The 18,952-nt window shown below is 37.8% G+C and overlaps 1 protein-coding gene and 1 pseudogene across 3 annotated transcripts in view; both read right to left on the reverse strand.

The window, feature by feature from the left end:
* FAT3 (FAT atypical cadherin 3) overlaps positions 1 to 18,952 on the reverse strand; it is a 516,537-nt gene that overhangs the window by 145,823 nt on the left and 351,762 nt on the right. The window lies entirely within an intron of this gene.
* LOC150018583 (translation initiation factor eIF2 assembly protein pseudogene) lies at positions 14,091 to 15,086 on the reverse strand (annotated as a pseudogene).

Consider the following 18,952-nt stretch of genomic DNA (forward strand, 5'->3'; position numbering starts at 1 on the left):
AATACCCTTAGAATTCTCTTATACTGTGTAATGTTCTTAAACTAGAGAATTTGTATTATTACTATGATTTTCAGAAACCTGCATGCAATGCAACTACCATTATGTGCTTAATGAATATTTTATTAACCATAACATTGTCAACTAAGTTAGATAAATAAGTTTGTGACATAAACTTACTATGGCCTACATGTTAATTATAACAGACACACCCCAGATTTGACATCACTAATAACTGCAACAGCTCTGAATCTCAGTTTCAGACATAACCCTCTGTGATCATCACCTCCTACCTTTGTGACCCACACCCACCAGTATTCCTGCTCAAACAGCACAGTTACAAAGTCCCATACCCACTGGATTTGTCACACGTTTACTGTACACCACTCAGCTTGGATTTTTCTCTAGACTACTCAAGGGCTTTGCTCTTAAATTTTCCTTTTTTTCTTCTGGATCACCATTTTTCACTCCTTCAATACAAGGTCATTCACTTAGGAAGAAAAATATGTCTTCAGAGTAGTCACCTTAAAAAAACCCCAACAAAACAAAAAACTTTCCATAACTCAATTCAGTTGCTGTTATTACCTCATTTATTTACTCTCCTTTACAGTAAAACCCTTCAAAAGAGTTGGCACTACTGGCTACCTCTGCTTCCTAACTTGCCACTCCCATGAGCTTTTGCCTCCACAATTCTATTGAAACAGATCTTAGCAACATCACCAATGCTGTAGAGTAGCCAAAGCTGATGTTCCAATCTGTCTTCATCATACTTGGCTTCTCACTACTTTTGACACCTTCAGCTGTAGCCATTTTCAAACATTGTCTTCTGAGTTTCCAAGGCACCATTGCTTGTAAGCTTTCCTCCTGTCTTCACTACCTTTCCAGTTTAGGAAGATGCTGGACAGCTCAAAGCTTTTAGTCTTTCCTTATTCTATCTACATCTTCATGGCTTCAAACACTATCCATATGGTCATGACTCCCAGCTTTAGAGCTCCAGCCTGGGACCTTTCCCCAGAGCTCCAATTCCCAGTGTAAAATCCTTTAATGCCTTCCCATTACAGCTGGAGTAAATAAAGGTTTTTTTTTTTTTTTTTTTTTAATATAGAGTTTTTCTTAACCATGCCTTATAAGGCATCTGCATAAACTGTCAGTCTTCTAACTTCTTCCTACCTCCATCACTTGCTGGTATTTTACTCATTTGCTTGGTTCCAGCCACTCACAGTGGCCTTTTTTCTGCCCTTGAAACATACCAAATTCACTCCTGTTTGGGGCTTTTGTAATTACTGTTGCTTAAGCTTGTAAATCTTATTCCCCACCCACCCTCTTCTTTGCATTTAGGTCTTAACTCAGATAGGACCTCCTCATCGAGGCCGTTTGCTGAAGCAACTCCCTTAGTCACTCCATTGCATTATTCTACTTCTTAACATGTTTGTTGTCTACCTAATCCCACTTTAATACAAAGCTATATGAAGACAGGCACTGTGACTGTCACCTCGCTGCTACATCCTCACTGCCCAAACAGCGTTTGACACAGACTAGATGCTCAATATATACCTTGGTGCCAGCTGACATTGTCTCACTTAACTGCGAAAGCAAATATTACTTAGACATTAAAGTTCAAATGACTGGTTTTTTTTACCCCATTTCCCCAGGCTAGGTAAGACTCTGCTTCCTCCAGTGCTTTTATAGTTTTTGGTGGAGACCTCTATTTTAGCCCTTACCATACTCATTGAGTATTCCCAGTATTCAATCCAGTGCCTTGTTCCACTGACATAAGTGACACCAAACTGAACCTAACCTTGCTTCTCCCTCCCAAACAGAGACTTTTTTTTTTTTTTTTTTTTTTTTTTTTTTGCAGAAGAAGCAAGTAGTCTACCACACACAGGGTCTGATTATTAAGAACTCCCGCCATAATTAAACTAGTGATGTTCCCCTATGTATGAAAATACCGGACATTCATAGAGTGCTTTGGAGGCTGGGAATTTTCACACTTCTTCCAAAGGTGTAAATTTATCACAAGGGAGTTAGAGAACATTCTGGCTTATTAGGTAGTACCTTGTATTAAACAGATGCTTTCCAGAAAAGAAAATGTATTTACAAATGCTGCTCTGTTAATCAACTGTCATACTAAAAAAACTATTTAACACCAGAAAAGCATCTTTCAAGAACTAACATAAAGAACATGAAGAAGAATTTGCTCACTGTTAAAACAATCATCTATGTTTTGCCAATTCCCAAATCTGTACCTTCAGTTTCAATTTCTTGCACATGCTTTTACCAGATACAGCTAAGATCCAAATGGAAGGTCTCATTTTTGCATCTAAAACATAATGTACAAAACTCAACTCACCATCTAGGAACCCCCATGTTCTCATTGACCTCAGGTTACAGTTAGTTGTAGGCTCTCCCCTCTCCTTTTCACACTACTGGTTTTTCCTCCCAGAAGATTGGAATCCATCTCTTCATTTCTGTTTCGATTGTCTCTCCTATCCTGGTCTATAGATGGATAACTAAATACATAATAAATACACTATGGTATTCAAGCCTCAAGTCTTATCCTCATCTAGGACATTTTGCACATGGAGCTAAGACACTCTGTTACTTTGTAGATAAGTGACGACCAAGACTACGACATGCCATCAGAGTCTTGTCTCATCCTACTTATTCAAATTGGTCTCCTAACTTTCCAACATGATCCTTAGGCCAGTAATGCCAGAATATGCCAAATTCACTTGAAACTTCACCTCAGGCTATCGAATACAGAATTACTTCATTCATCTATGAAGTGGTTACCTGGTGCTCTGTTTCCTCCAGTGGCTCCCAGTTGTATCCACACTCTACAAGGCTTATTCAGCCTGCTGGCATCCAGCTCTGCTCCTCAGTCACCACTGTGCCCAAGCCTGTCTGCACCCCATGTCCCACCCCCCTCTAGGTTCCAGTCACCCACCTACCTACCCCTCAGCAACCTGGTGTATTTTTATGTCTGGATTACCGTGCTCAATATCTTCCTAACTTCCAATCACTTTTAGCATTAAATTTGGTGGTTTTTCTCCTCAAAAAAGCTGTCATTCTTTACCTCTCCACCCTCCAAGTAAAGCTACTCTGTGATCCCTTGGATGGAATTTATCAAACTATCTAGAAGATCTGTTTACTGTTCATTTTTCCTTACCAAATCATGAGCTTCTTGAGGGAAGAAACAATCTTATTCATTGTTCTATCTCTAGCAGACACTCAAAATATGATTACTGAATACGTGAGTGAATGAGTGATGAACAAAAAAATACTTGTTCAAATCTCATCTTACTTTCAGGAGCATAGATTGAGTCATTTCACTTTCACAAGCTCCTCTCCTAGAGTTCAAATTCTGTTTTGATCTTTCAGTGAGTAGAGTCCTATACTGAAAGACAGGTCCCTTATACCCTCTGGAAATGCTACACCTATTGTACAGAACAATTAATAAATTGATGAATTAACTAACTGGGTGAAAAATAGAACCCCAGATGACAAAGGTAACCAATGGAAAAAAATACTGAACTCAGAAAGGACAGTGATTCTGAGAAAGGTGACAAGGATATATGAGCAACTGGAATTTATGATCTATAACTTGAATATGAAACTGTAAGCAATACATTTAAAGCTATTCATTCAACAAACACTTATTACATGAATTTTTATGTGTTACCATTAGGCTAGGTACTGGTAATATGCCCTAATTTAATTTACTAAGGAGACCAAAACAATACTCTTAAATTGTGAAAAACAAACAGACCCTATTCCACTAGAGATTAAGAAAGGATGCAGATGTAGGAGCAATCAACTGTACTCTTGGGCATCTTCTTACTGTCCTAAAAGTTTTTATTTATTTTTCCTAAAAGAATGAAGCTAAGGCCTCACAGAAGGAACAAGCCACTTTCATTACCCTAGATTTGAGGTGATATGAAAGCCACTTGCTATGCTAGGTTACCAAGAAGAAGTAAGGATGAATCTGGATCACTGGAATAATACTGGACCACTTGGTTTAAACACATTTTGTAAAGCTTGCAGCTCTGTGTTCCTTGGTGGGAAAAGAGCTAGGAACATCTGTGAGACAGAGATGAAAGATGGGTGCTATTGATCTATGCCAGCATTTCTTACCACATGTAGTACTGACACTTCGGGTCATATAATTCTTCACCATGGGAATATATCCTGTGCACTTGCAGATGTTTAGCATTGTTCTAGGCCTCTACCCACCAGATGCACATTACCTCAGGGCTCTCACTACCCCTCACTATTGAGACAACTAAAAAATGTCTCCAGATATTACCCAATGTCCCCTGGGGGCAAAATTGCCTCTAGTAGTAAACCAGTGATCTAGGCCATGCTGTGAAAATATTTCTGGTTAAGAACAACTGGAATACAAGCCATCTATTAGTTTTCTCATACATATTTCCATATTCAGTACAATGTTTACCCACTGCACTGTACATCTGGACTAACAAAATAATATTGAATGTCAGCTGTGACTGAAAAATAAAAAATGATAAAAAATATTTCCTCTCAATGATTTTGACTAGAGTATTTTTTTGACATAGCTATTTACAAATTACATATGGATAGATATATCTTAATCACATTATACATGCAATCTCATTTCTTGTCTTTCATTTATATTTTTATTTTATATTCTTTTAAAATTATATTTTATTGATTACATTATTACAGTTGTCCCAAATTTTCCCCACTTGCCCAAGACCCCTATACTCCCTTAGGCAATCCCCACACCATTGTTCATATCCATGGGTCACGTGTATAAGTTCTTTGGCTACTCCATTTCCTATACTCTACTTTACATCCCATGACTATTCTGTAACTACCTATTTGTACTTCTTAATCCCTTCATCTCTTCATCCATCCCCCAGACTCACCTCCCATCTGATAGTCATCAAAACGTTCTCTGTATCCATGATTCTGTCTCTGTTCATCTCATTTGCTTAGATTGTTTTCTAGATTCAGTTGTTTATAGGTATGTATTTATTGCCATTTTATTTTTCATAGTTTTGACCTTTTTAGTCTCATAGTTTTTAGTCCTTTTCTTAAATAAGTCCCTTTAACATTTCATATAATAATGGTTTGGTGATGATGAACTCTAGTTTCTTTCTTGTCTGGGAAGCTCTTTATCTGCCCTTAGATTCTAAATAATAGCTTTGCTGAACACAACAACCATGGCTGTAGGTCCCTGCTTTTCATGACTTTCAATATTTCTTACCAATCCCTTCTAGTCTGAAAAGTTTCTTTTGAGAAATCAGCTGACAGTCTTATGGGAATGCCTCTATAGGTAACTAGCTGCTTTTCTCTTGCTGCTTTTAAGATTCTCTCTTTATCTTTAATCTTTGGTAATTTAATTATAAAGTGTCTTGGAGTGGACCTCTTTGCATTCACCTTGTCTGGGACTTGCTGTGCTTCCTGGACTTGCATGTCTATTTCCTTCACCAAATTAGGGAAGTTTTCTTTCACTATTTTTTTCAAGTAGATTTCCAATTTCTTGCTCTTGCTCTCCTTCTGGCACCTCTGTGATGTGAATGTTGGAATGCCTGAAGTAGTCCCAGAGGCTGTTTACACTATCCTCATATTTTTGGACTCTTTTTTTTCTTGTTATTCTGGTTGTTTTTTGTTCCCTTATGTTCCCAATCATTGATTTGATTCTCAGCTTCATCCACACTACTGTTGTTTCCTGGTAAATTGTTCTTTATTTCAATTAGTGTATCCTTAATTTTTGAGTGAATCTTTTTTATGCTGTTGAGGTCTTCAATAAATTCTTTAAGCATCCTTATAACCAGTGTTTTGTACTCTGCATCTGATAGTTTGCTTATGTCCATTTTGTTTAGTTCCTTTTCTGGAGTTTGATCTGTTTCTTCATTTGGGCCATGTTTCTTTTTCCCCTCATTTTCACAGCGTCCCTGTGCTTGTTTTTATGTATTAGGTAGAGCATCTAGGATTCCCTGTCTTGGTAGCATGGCCTAATGTAGTAGGTGCCCTATAGGGGCCAGTGGCACAGACTCCCCTATCACCCAAGCTGGGTACTCGAGGTATGCCTTTCATGTGGGCTGAGTACTCCTTCCTCTTATAGTTGAGCCTTGATTGCTTCTGGGAAGGATTTACCCAGGCCAGTGAGCTACAAGGACTGGCTATAATCCCTGATCACCAACTTTCACTATCCATGGAGGATCAGCTGTGCAGGGACTGGGTGGTGGTTCTCCAGTGTGGTCTGTAGCTGTTCACTGGGTGCCCAAGCTCTGAGGTTTCCCAGGTGGTATGGGCCAAAGTCAGCCCTCTCTTGTGTTCTTCCCAGGGCCACCCTGCCTGAACTATAAAGCAAACTAAATGGTTGCTATCTGTGTTGGACTTGGAGATTCCAAGATGAAGCCAAGTTGTGAATCTAGGCTGACTGCTGCTAGTGTCATACCTAGGGCCTCCTTAGCAAGAGGTATGGGGGCTGGCTGTTGCTTGTTCTAAAAGATTTTGGAAGTCATGAAGCATGATTCAAGACCAGCCATTCATATTGAAAATTCACAGTTAACAGTTTGAGTGGGCCTGTAAGTTGGGTGGGACAGTTTCAGGTGATCTCCATGGCAGGGGACCAGCACTGTTAGCCAGGTTGATGAAGTCTCAGTTATGGTACCTATCAGCTGGCTCTGTGGCTCTGTGGGCGGAGGGCTCAGAAAAGGGACAATGACTTCTGACTATCTTTTTGTCTGGGAGAAAGCTTTCCCCGATTCCTGCCTTGATGCCAGACACTTCAATTCCTCCCTGTATGTCACTGGTGACTCTCAAAATGCTATCCTGGTGCTGGAGCTCAGAGGGAGTTAATCTGATTTAGTCCATGTCTAGGTTCTTTAAGGGCAACTGCTGGGGAATCTAGAAATTTCTTCCATTGACTCAATCCCTGCTGGTTTTTGCAGCCAGAAGTTATGGGGAATTATCTTCTTGACACTGGAAACTTGGGCTGGTGGTTCTGGTGTGGGGCTGGGATTCCTCACTCCTGAGATATCCCTCCCAAATTTTTATCTGCCACATGTGGATGTGGAAACAGCCTGTTCTACATCTCTGCCCCTCCTACCAGTCTGGATGGATGCGCTTTCTTTAAGTTCATAGTTGTCAGACTTCCATTCAACTCGATTTCTGACAGTTCTGAGTGATGGTTGTTCTATATTTTAGTTGTAATTTTGCTGTGATTGTGTGAGGAGGCAAGCCATATTTACCCTTGCCGACATCTTGACTGGAAGTCCCTCATTTATCTTTTTTTAAAACAAATTCTAAATATTCAAAACTCCCCTTAATAATATGGATTGTGTTCGAGTATAAATTGAAATAAAACATTGGTGATCTCAAGTCTAAACTTTGATAATCCTTAGGTTTCCAAAAAGGACTCCCTGGGAGTGAAAGCTCTGGAGCAATACAGCAACATAAAGACACTTCCTGCAAGTGTCAGAGACACAAAGGCTACTTCTAATGAATTTGAAGTGTTCAGTCCTCCTGCATAAAAGCATAGGGATGCCGCCACTGGCCAGCATGTTCTCTCGAACGCCTAGAACCTTGCAGTGTGCAGCAGGTGACAGGGAAAGGCAAGAATAAAAATAAAGAGAAGAAAAGAAAAGGGGACTGGAGCAACCAGCTTCAGCAGGGGCCATGGTGAACAGTCACAGAACAGCGAGCATTAGACAGAGAGAAGCTAGAAGCCTACAGGTGAGACAAAATCAGAAATGGGTGGGAATGTGCCATTAAGGACATAGATCATCTGTAATGAGAACAACAGAAAGGGCCCCTATGCATGATAAACAGTAGAGACTTTAAAGAAAGCCAGCTGCTGCTTTCTTTAAAATATATTTATTGACTTTAGAGAGAGAGGAAGGGGAAGAGAGAGAGAGAGAACCACCAATGTGAGAGGGAAACATCGATTGGATGTCTCCCATATGTGCCTAGAGTAAGGAATGAACCCACAATCTAGGCACATGCTCTGACCGGGAATAGAATCCCCAACCTTTTGGTGTAGGGCACAACACTCCAACCCACTGAGCCACAAAAGCACTGTTACACCTTGCCTTTTTTTAAAAAGCCCCATTTCAACTCTAGTTAAATAACTGTTTGTGTAACTTTTATTTAATGTTTGTATTCTCTGATATACAGTAACTCCTATCAGTTTAGGGGGCAATATTTGTTGTAGTCACCATTGTACACCCAATTTCTCAGCCAGCGATTTTTGGTACTCAATATATATATTTAAAAATGAGTGTTGATTATCCAGTTTGTTCTTTCTCTGAGGGCATCAGATATCAGAAGAAAGCTAAAGTGCTGAAGATCAATATGCTAAATTAAACAATGTACAAAATGACCAGTTTGCCAAAGTCAATGTGCTAAAAATCACTGTTAAATTTACCGAACCATTTTTGTAATTGTTTACAAATTTAATGAAAATTCATTTATTATAAATTAAGTGGTTTTAATAGTTTTTAAAGATTTTAGGAAAGTATTAGATGATTATTTTTCCATTTTGTCTTAAGAGCAGCATTTTAGTGAATGTTCATTTTATTGAGAGTTAAGAACCAGAGTGATTTAGACTTCTACCAAATACATTTAATAGGACAATAAATTTGAAGTGTCTTGATCTTTTGAGTAATCCCATCCTATTTCCTTTCTATTATATTGAGCAGTTTTCACTTTTCATGTTGAATCTACCTGCTCATTGCTAGCAACTTGACATTTTCTATTTATAGATATCCTAGTTGCTAGGTAATAACAAATGAGCTTATCATTTGAGATGGAATGATTTTAGACATTCTAGATTTCTTTAGTTGTTTTTGAATGGCATTTTCTATTATTTTAGAGTTTAACCATTCTAATATTTTCAATCAGAGTGATTTAGACTTAATTTGCTTTCCGGCAACTCACCTGTTAAATTTTATTATATCACATGTGAAGATGTTGTTTTGGGCATCTGAGCATCTTCCATCCTCTGTCATTAAAAATAGTTCAAATTTTAGGCATTTTATCATTCTTTTACTAATTAATTAAATGGCATATAGCTGAAGATTTGCTTTTATAGAAATAAGTAACAAAAACTTCACATTTCCTATTTATATGGTTGCACTGGCTCTTTCTTCAGCAAATTCATTTGTATGTTGATATGTGGGAATTAGTGTCATTCTCAATTGTGGCTGTTGACTGTAAAATATACATTTCTGAAGGTTAAACATATTGATAAGAACTATAAGCAACTGTGACCTTTAGTTTTTGGAAGATTAAATATACTTAAATATACTGGATATAGAATAGAAAAAGAAAAACCCTGAACTAGTACATCCTGGAAATTGTCAAAGCTGTTAAAACAATTTCATCTAATGTGAAGTTCTTTAGACTTTATAGCTGGTGTTTTAGTAAATTTGGTAAAGTGACTAAAGCTCTAGATAGATTAATTTCAGTAACTGAATAATTTTAAAAATTTAAAAATTCAGAAATTTAAAAATTCAAAAAATATGTATTAACTGTGAACTTGCATGTTGAGCAATAACAGAGAGATAGACAATCTCTCCAGTGTAGGATCCTGGCAAGGCATTTGCCACTATTCCACTCTCGACCCAGCTGACATAAATGGTGGAAAGGAGCCACTATATAAATGTATCAACCTGAGGATTATAGCAAAGAAATGAGATATCCACTTTGGAGAAAAATATAAGTTCTTTAAAACCCAAAATTTATATGCTACTATGAAGATTGCCTAGTACTTTTATTTAAAAAATCTCAACTGTATCTGAGTCAACAGATTATGGGAAGAAAATAGTCATTTAAGATACCATTTAAGATGTTAGACTTCTATACCTGTATAATCAGTTTAAAAAAGAACTTCTAAAGAAAGAAGGTCTTTACTTCTTCTATCAAATAGCTTGGAAGCATGCATTTAATCTGATACCATCACATTGGGAGCTGTGTTTATAGAAAATGGATGCCTAGAGGTAGGTAATCAAACTGAACACTACACTTTGATAAGGTAGTTGAGGGATGAATTTTTCTGTTTGAGATTCAAGGTTGAACCTAAAGAAGTTTTTCAAAGTTGGATTGCTAACATTTTTAATGGCTTTGGACACAGGTCTTTGGTTCTGACATAGCTAAATCACATGTGTGGAGTTGAGTGTTTTTTATAGCTAGACCTAGGCATTCTGTTCTTCATCTATAAGGAGGAGGCCACTCTCTTAGGGACAGCTGGCAGTGGAATGATGATCTCATGGTTTTAACAAAGATGATAGATCATAGTTGGATATTTCTGATTGCTGTGAGAAAAGTTTTAGCTAGCAAATGGCCAGAATTAGGACGTAAGTCATAATGTAGTTGAATCTCAATAACACAATGTGTACTAACCACAGCATAATTTTAATCCCATCTTGGGTTTCCCCTACCCCTCTGGCATTATGCTTCTATTTAATGTATAAAATTTTGGAGCAGAAAGAAATATTTATGTTAGGTAAATGTGTGGCAAAATTCAAAAACAGAATTTAAACAGTTTTGGTAATAGCATTTGTTATCTGCCACTTCCAGTGAGGCAATTAAACCAACATTTAATACACATGTAGTAATATGATTGTGTACTTCACAACACACAGAACCAAATCATCTTCATTAGGAGACTTAATCTAATTAAAATGAAAGGGGCATACTGGATAGCATAAAAACAGATTAACATAGGATGTGTATTGTGGTGGATTGCAAAAATGGCTACAATGTCATAGCTCCCTGTACCAAAAAGTGAATTATATTTTCCTACCTTTTGAATCTGGCCTGACTTGGTGTTCTAGACTGAATATTTGTGTGCCCTCACACCAGATTCATATGTTGAACTATAACCTCCAGTGTGATGATATTATGGAATGGGGCTTTTGGGAGGCTATTAGGTCATGAGGGTAGAACCCTCATGAATGGAATTACAAGAGAGCTAGTTGGCTTTATTTCCTTTCTGCAAAGATACAACAAGAATTTGGGACTTTGCAATCCAGAAGAGGGCCCTCACTAGACCCCAAACATGTTGACACCCTGATCTTGGACTTTATAACCAGTCTGTGGAACCCTGTTATAGCAGCTAGAGCTAAGACATTTGGTGACTTGCTTTGACCAATAAAATGCAGTGGAAGTGACACTGTTGAAGTTCTAATTCTGAGCCTTAAGAGGCTTTGTGGTTTTTGCTTGGCTATCCTTAAATCCTGAGATGACTATATGACCAAGGTAGAAAATGAGAGGCCATGTGGAGAAGAAACAAGCACCTCAGATGCCAGTCTACCAACTCCTAGACATACGTACAAGTGACTCTGCTGTAGGTCAACTAACCTTCTCACCAGCTGATCACATGTCTTGAAAAAGCCCAGCTGAGATCAGCTAAGCCAAACCAGATAAGAACAACCCAGCAACGCACAACATTGTGAGCTAAATAAAATAGCTGTTGTTTTAAGCCACAAAATTTTATTACATGGCAATAGGTAATTGATACAATTGTGTTTTATATTTTATGCCTTTGGCTCTCCAGGAGCAGTCTCCATCAAAATTGAACTTAATAGACACTTGATAATTGGCAGGAGCATCAAGGATGCTACATTTGGATGTCATAAGATGGAACTATAGTCACAAATGAGACATAACTTTCAAAAAAATACCTTGGACAATTGATGTTTACACCTTTAATGTTGCAATTAATATTTGTCTCAAGTACAGATTTATTAAGATTACTGATGCCTTTAAAAGTATATATCACTTGGGCTTCCAGCCAAGATGGAGGCCTAGATAGGCACGCTGGGTCCCCATCCACAACTAAGAAAAAATACAACTACCTCAATACTAGAGACAACCAGAAGTTCCAGAAAATCGAGCTGCATGGAAGTCCAACAAACAAAGATATAAAGAAGAAATACTCATCCAGACAGGTAGGAGGGGTGGAGCTGGGGCAGAAAGGATGTAGTGTGGTGGCAGAGGCAACAGCAGCAGTGGCAGACTGGTGGAAAGTGCAGTCACACATTTTCAAAAGTGGGAAGAAACACTCTGGGAGTGCTCCCAGCTCCTGACCAAACCACACAGATCATGGTCCCAGCACCAGGGAAAATCAAGCCTCATTGCTCCTGACTGTGCAAAGTAGTGGGGATTGGGGTGGAGGAAAAAACAGCCAGTCTCTCAGCAGAGTCCACTTGTTTAAAGGGCCCCCATGGTCCTAGAACTTCTGCAGACGCACCCACTCTGGGAAGGATGGGCAGGGCAACAGCTAGAGAGACGCGAGTCCCATACAGAAGTGGGAGAAGTGCTTGGAAAAGGGGCAAGTGCTGAGCAAGCAGCATTGTTCCCTTTCAGACCTCTCTCCCACGTATAGTACCACAATGTGGTAAAACTAGTTGAGCTATACTGATGAATACCTAAGGCTCCGCCCCTTACAGTTATAACAGGAGTGACAGCTCTACCTAAGACACAGAAGCAAACCAACACAGGAGCCTGTCAAGATGAGGAGACAGAGAAGTATGGCCCAAAAGGGGGAATGGATCAAGGTTCCAGTTCGAGAACTAAGTGATGAGGAGATAGCCAATCTAACAGGCGAGGAGATAGCCAACCTAAAAGATGAAGAATTCAAAACACTGGTGATAAAGATGCTCACAGGCTTGACAGATATGCTTGAGTATGGCAAATACATAAGGGAAGAAGTAAAGGCCATGCTAAGTGAAATGAAGTAAAATCCACACAAAACCAATGGTGAAGGGAAGAAAACCAGGGTTCGAATCAATGATTTGGAACATAAGGAACTAAAAAACAGTCAACCAGTACAGAATGAGGAGACAAGAATTGAGAAATATGAGGAAAAGCTTAGGAACCTCTGGGACAACTTTAAACATGCCAACATCTGAATCATAGGGGTGGCAGAAGGAGAAGAGGAAGAACAAGAAATTGAAAGCTTATGTGAAAAACTAATGAATGAAAACTTCCCAAATTTTGTGAAAGAAGTACAAGTCAAGGAACACAGAGTCCCAAACAAGCTAGATCCAAAAAGGACCACACCAAGACATATCACCATTAAAATGCCAAAGGTTCAAGATGTTAAAAGCAGCAAGAGAAAAGCAGAGTTACCTACAAAGAAGTGTTTATAAGACTCTCAGCTGACTTCTCAAAAGAAACTTTGCAGGGAAGAAGGGACTGGCATAAAATATTCAATATGATGGAAAGCAAGGACCTACTACCAAGATTACTCTATTCAGCAAAGCTATCATTTAGAATGGAAGGGCAGATGAAGTGCTTCCCAGACAACGTAAAACTAAGAGTTCATTATCACCAAGCCATTACTGTATGAAATGTTAAAGGGACTTACTTAAGAAAAAGAAGATCAAAATTATGCACATTAAAGTGACAAAAAACTCACAACTATCAAACTATCAACCACTGAATCTAAAAAATAAAAACAAAATCCAACTAAGCAAGAATAGGAACAGAATCATAAGTATGGGGATCATTTGGAGGGTTATCAGCTGGGAGGGGGGAGGAGGAGAAATGGGGAAATGATGCAGGGATCAAGAAGCATAATTGGTTGGTACAAAATAGACAGGGGGAAGTTAAGAATAATATAGAAAAGGGTGAAGCCAAAGAACTTATATGCACAACCCATGGATATGAACTAAGGGGGGTGGGATTGCTGGGGAAGGGGGGTACTGGGCAGAGAGAAGCAAAGGGGGGAAATTGGGACTACTGTAACAACATAATCAATAGAATATACTTTTAAAAAGTGTATATCAATTAAACCATTACTTCATTACTTTACTAGGAAACAACTTTACTGAGATATAATTTATATGTCATAAATTTCACCCACTTAAAATATGCAATTATTGTTTTTAATGTTTAAGACTTGTTTATTATGTTATTTGTACAAGTAGCAAAAATCGTCATTTTTTTCCCTCCAGGTTAATATACATGAATATAAAAAGCTATTGATTTTCACATTGCCCACCCCACCGCCATTCCAACTGGGTTAATAGAAAATTGTGAACCATGAACAGTCTTCTGAAATAGCCATGGTTTCCTCCTTAACTCAGTCTTGAACTTCAGCACTCTAGTTTGTCATCCTCTTTCTAATTCCTCTTCAGTTTAAGAAAAATTGATGAGGTTATGAGTATTTTCCTCAGTAGAGAGGTCTACAAAGTCCTTGAGCAGTCGATAACTCAGATAGAAGCTGGGCTCAATGGAGTGCACCTTCACTGTTTGTGCAATGGAAAACTGTAGAATCCTGTTCCAGAGCATCTCCTTCACTAAAATCATCTTTTTGCTTTCTGAAATCAGTTCTTTCCAAGTAAACAGCAGTGAATCTGTTACTTCACCAAAATGGATTTAAGTTGATTAGCCACACCTCTTTACTGTCTTTACAGATATCCAGTACAAAGTCTTCATCCGAGAATTTATACTGTATGTGTTTTTTGAAGAAGTCTTTGTATACATCTATCTGCAAACCTCTTCGCTTTGTTTAGATCACAGTATTGTGTGTAGTCCCTTTGAGAAATACCAATAAGATGTTTTCCTTGACAAAACATCAGAACTCAGCCCCACTAATTAATTCACACCATTTTCAAAGAACAAATTCATATTCCATACGAGAGTCTAGGGAATCATCAGTGTGATGGCTGACTGAAGTTACAGGTGATGAAATCAAAATTCTTGATGCTTCTGAGGGTTTTACATTTTGGAGAACTATTCATTGCTATGCAATACTCATCCTTTGGGGCACTCCAGTTAAGCTTAGGAAATACACTGTTCCTAGGGAATTGATAGCTTCTTGGACCATAGTGGTGAACACAGAAAATTGGATGTCTAAGTATGACTGTGCTCTTGTCAGCTGACCACTGCATTTCTTCTGCCTCATTATTACTGCCTGTCTGTGAACATGCTGCAGAATCCTCTCTTCCTGAAACCATCAGAGTTCCAACATGGAGTAAATAATCCTTCACATTCTAAGGAAGTGGAGGAATGGCACTCTTGATGGTAAGGCTTCGGAACAGTGTGTACCACGCAGAGACCTGACAGTGCAACACATGCTCCTTTTTCATGCTGAAGCTGCCTCCTTGTCTCTATTTCCCCTTCCATTGTCCTCCAGGAACCCATTTCTCGGGTGCTGGAAGTGCCCGTGGAGCTATTTTGGCTCAAGGGCTATTCCGTTCCAGAAAGCAAGGAGGAAGTGACAGAAAAGGGAGCCGAGGAGGAAAATTGTGGGGCTTGCTTTTAGTATATACTCATACATGCACACACACAGTTTGGATCCCTGAAGAGGAATTCTGGGAATGTTGCGAACAAGACTGTAAGAAGTGCAGGGCTCTACCTTCTCTCCTAGTCGCAGCAGGTTCTACAAGGGGAACATGCATACACTATTGTAAGTGCGAGCTGTGACTGTATCTCCAGCAATAGCACTGGCTTTTCTAGAGACTGCGTTTGGGCTTGCGCTTTCTTCTTCTTCCGTCCCCCTTTCCAAAGAAGTCTTAAATGTTTTTTTTTTTGTTTCGTTTTGTTTTTTTTTAAAGGATATTTATAGAGCTGTGCAATAACCAAAATGTAACTTATTAGCATTTTCATCATCCCAAAAGGGACACAACTTTTTATTTTGTATATATTTTTTAACGATAGCCGATAAGACCTTTGACTATTCCATTTAATTTGTAATAATATATTTCCTGCATTTGCTCAATTAGCCCATATTGCAATATATGCACTGTGCCTTGTTACTAAAAACATGATGACATTTAGAATCCTGGACTATCACACAGAAATCCTAAGGGGATAACAAATGCTGAGTTCAAATATTATTTGCAGTAAAGGAGGTATTCCGCAGATTTTGAATTGGAAGTCATGGTGTAGTTTAATAATAATTTTTGAAATGCAAAAAATTAAGTAAATTTAGATGGCTATTGAGATAGTACTTCAAATTACTATTAACAAGATGGAGAAGAGTTAAGTTCCAGAAGCTGAAGCATGGAATCTAGAAATGGGGATGAAGAAAATGGGATAAATGAATAGAGTTGAGGATATGTTGCAAACTTCTAAAAGCATTAGGAAACACTTTACCACTCTCTCACCCAGTGTGCAATACTGTCAGATTGAAAGTCCTTCCTCACCAAATGGATCACAGTTCTTTTGATACTGGTTTATACATTTATGATACTATACTTTTATCATTGTTTTTTAATTTTTCTTTCTAATTTAATCTTTATTGTATTTTTTTACATTACCTTTTAGTCCTGTTTTATCCCCCTTCCCCAGTAATCAGCACACTGTTGTCCATGTTTTTTTTTTTTTTTTTCCCTTTTTGCTCAATCTCTCTACCCCCTAATGTCCCCCACCCCACTAGCTGTCATCCTGGTCTCCATCTATGAGTCTGTTCACATTTTCCTTGTTAGTTCAGTTTGTTCATTAGATTCCACTTGAGTGAAATCATATGGTATTTGTCTTTCTCTGACTGGCTTATTTCACTTAGCATAATGTTCTCCAGGTCCATCCATACTGTTGCAAAGGGTAAAATTTTATTCCTTTTTTAAGGCTGTGTAGTATTACATTATCTAAGTGTCCTTTAGTTTTTGTTTTTTGTTTTTTTTGTTTTGTTTTGTTTTTAATCCACTCATTTATTGATGGACACATGGACTGCTTCCACATCTTGGCGATTGTAAATACTGTTGCAATAAATACAGGGGTGTTTATGTTCTTTCAAATTAATGTTTTAGGTTCCTTTAGATATATTCCCAAAAGGGGGATCACTGGGTCAAAAGGTAGATCCATTTTTAATTCTTTGAGGTATCTCTGTATTCCTTTCCACAGTGGCTGCACTGATCTGCATTCCCATCAACAATGCAAAAGGGTTCCCCTTTCTCCACATCCTCACCAGCACTAGTTGTTTATTGATTTATTGATGATGGCCATTCTGACAGATGTGAGATGGTATCTCATTGTGGTTTTAATTTGTGTTTCTCTGATGATTAGTGACGTTGGGTATCTTTTCATATGTCAATTGTCCATTTGTATGTTCTTTTTGGAAAAGTGTCTATTCAGGTCCTTTGCCCATTTTTTAACTGGGTTGTTTGTTTCTTTGGTGTTGAGTTTTGTAAGTACTTTGTAAATTTTGGATATTAACCTCTTATCAGATGTATTGGCAAATATGTTCTTCCATTCTGTGGATTGTCATTTTATTTTGTTGATGATTTCCTTTCTGTGAAAAAAACTTTTTAATTTGATGTAGTTCTTGCCTGGGGAGAGATACTCGATAAAATATTGCTATAAGCAATATCCGAGATTTTGCTGCCTATGTTTTCTTCTAGGATTTTTATGGCTTCAGGTCTAACATTTAAGCCTGTGATCCATTCTGAATTTATTCTTGTGTGTGGTGTAAGAATGTGGTCTAGTTTAATTTTTCTGAACATATCTGTCCAATTTTCCCAATACCATTTATTAAATAAACTTCCTCTAGTCCATTGTATGTGCTTGCTTCCTCTGTTGAATATTATTTGCCTATAAAGGTGTGTGTTTATTTCTGGGCTTTCTATTCTGTTCCATTGATCTGTGTCTGTTTTTATGCCAGTACATTATTGTTTTGATTACTATGGCCTTATAGTTTAGCTTGATATTAGGTAGTGTGATTCCTCCAACTTTGTTTTTCTTTCTCAGGATCACTGTTGCTATGCAGGATCTTTTGTGGTTCCATATAAATTTTTGAAATTATTTGTATTAGTTCTGTGAAATACATCATTGAAATCTTGATAGGAATTGCATTGAATCTATAGATTGCTTTGGATGGCATGGACATTTTAATAATGTTAATACTTCTTACCCATGAACATGGTATGTGCTTCTACTTATTTATATCTTCTTCAACTTCTTCCTTCAGAGTCTTATAATTTTCCACGTAGAGGTCTTTCACATCGTTGGTAAGATTTACTCCTAGCTATTTTACTCTTTTTGAAGGAATTGAGAATGGGATTATTATCTTAATTCCCCTTTCTGTTAGTTTGTTATTGGCACATAAAAATGGAACTGATTTCTGGATATTAATTTTGTGTCCTGCTACTTTGCTGAATCCTTTTATCAGATCTAGTAGTTTGTTGGTGGAATCTTTGGGGTTCTCTTATGTATAGTATCATGTCACCTGTAAATAATGACAGTTTTGCTTTCCCTTTCCAATTTGGTTGCTTTTTATTTCCTCTTCTTGTCTGATTGTTATGGCTAGGACTTCCAGTGCTATGTTGAATAAGACAGGTGAAAGCAGACATTCCTGTCATGTTCTTGATCTAAAGGGGAATGCTGGTAGTTTTTGCCCATTGAGTATGATGCTGGCAGTGGGTTTTTCATATATGGCCTTTATTATGTTTAGATATATTCCATCTATTCTCAATTTGCTGAGAGTTTTAATCATAAATGGGTTCTGGATTTTATCAAAAGCTTTTTCTGCATCTTTTGATATGATCATGTGGCTTTTATCCTTTTTTTTTTTTTTTAATGTAGTGAAACACAGTTATTGATTTGTGAATGCTGTACCAACCTTGCATTCCTGGGATAAATTCCACTTGATCAGGGTATATAATCTTTTTGATGAACTGCACATTCAGTTCACTAATATTTTGTTGAGGATTTTAGCATCTATGTTCATCGGGGATATTAGCCTATGACTTTTTTTCTTTGTAGTGTCTTTATCTGGTTTTGGAATTAGGATAGTTCTGGCCTTGTTACATGAGTTTAGAAGCCTTCCCTCTCTTGAATTTTATGAATAGTTTAAGAAAGAGAGGTGTTAGTTCTTGGAATGTTTGGCAAAATTCATCTGTGAAGCCATCTGGTCCAGGGCTTTTGTTTGTTGGGAGTTCTTTGATTACTGCTTCAATTTCATTAGGTGTAATCTGTCTATTCAGATTCTTTGTTTCTCCCTAATTTATTTTTGGAA

The sequence above is a fragment of the Furipterus horrens genome, unplaced genomic scaffold, assembly GCF_987537825.1.
Source record: "Furipterus horrens unplaced genomic scaffold, mFurHor1.1.pri manual_scaffold_2, whole genome shotgun sequence".
NCBI classification, from domain to species: Eukaryota; Metazoa; Chordata; class Mammalia; order Chiroptera; family Furipteridae; genus Furipterus; species Furipterus horrens.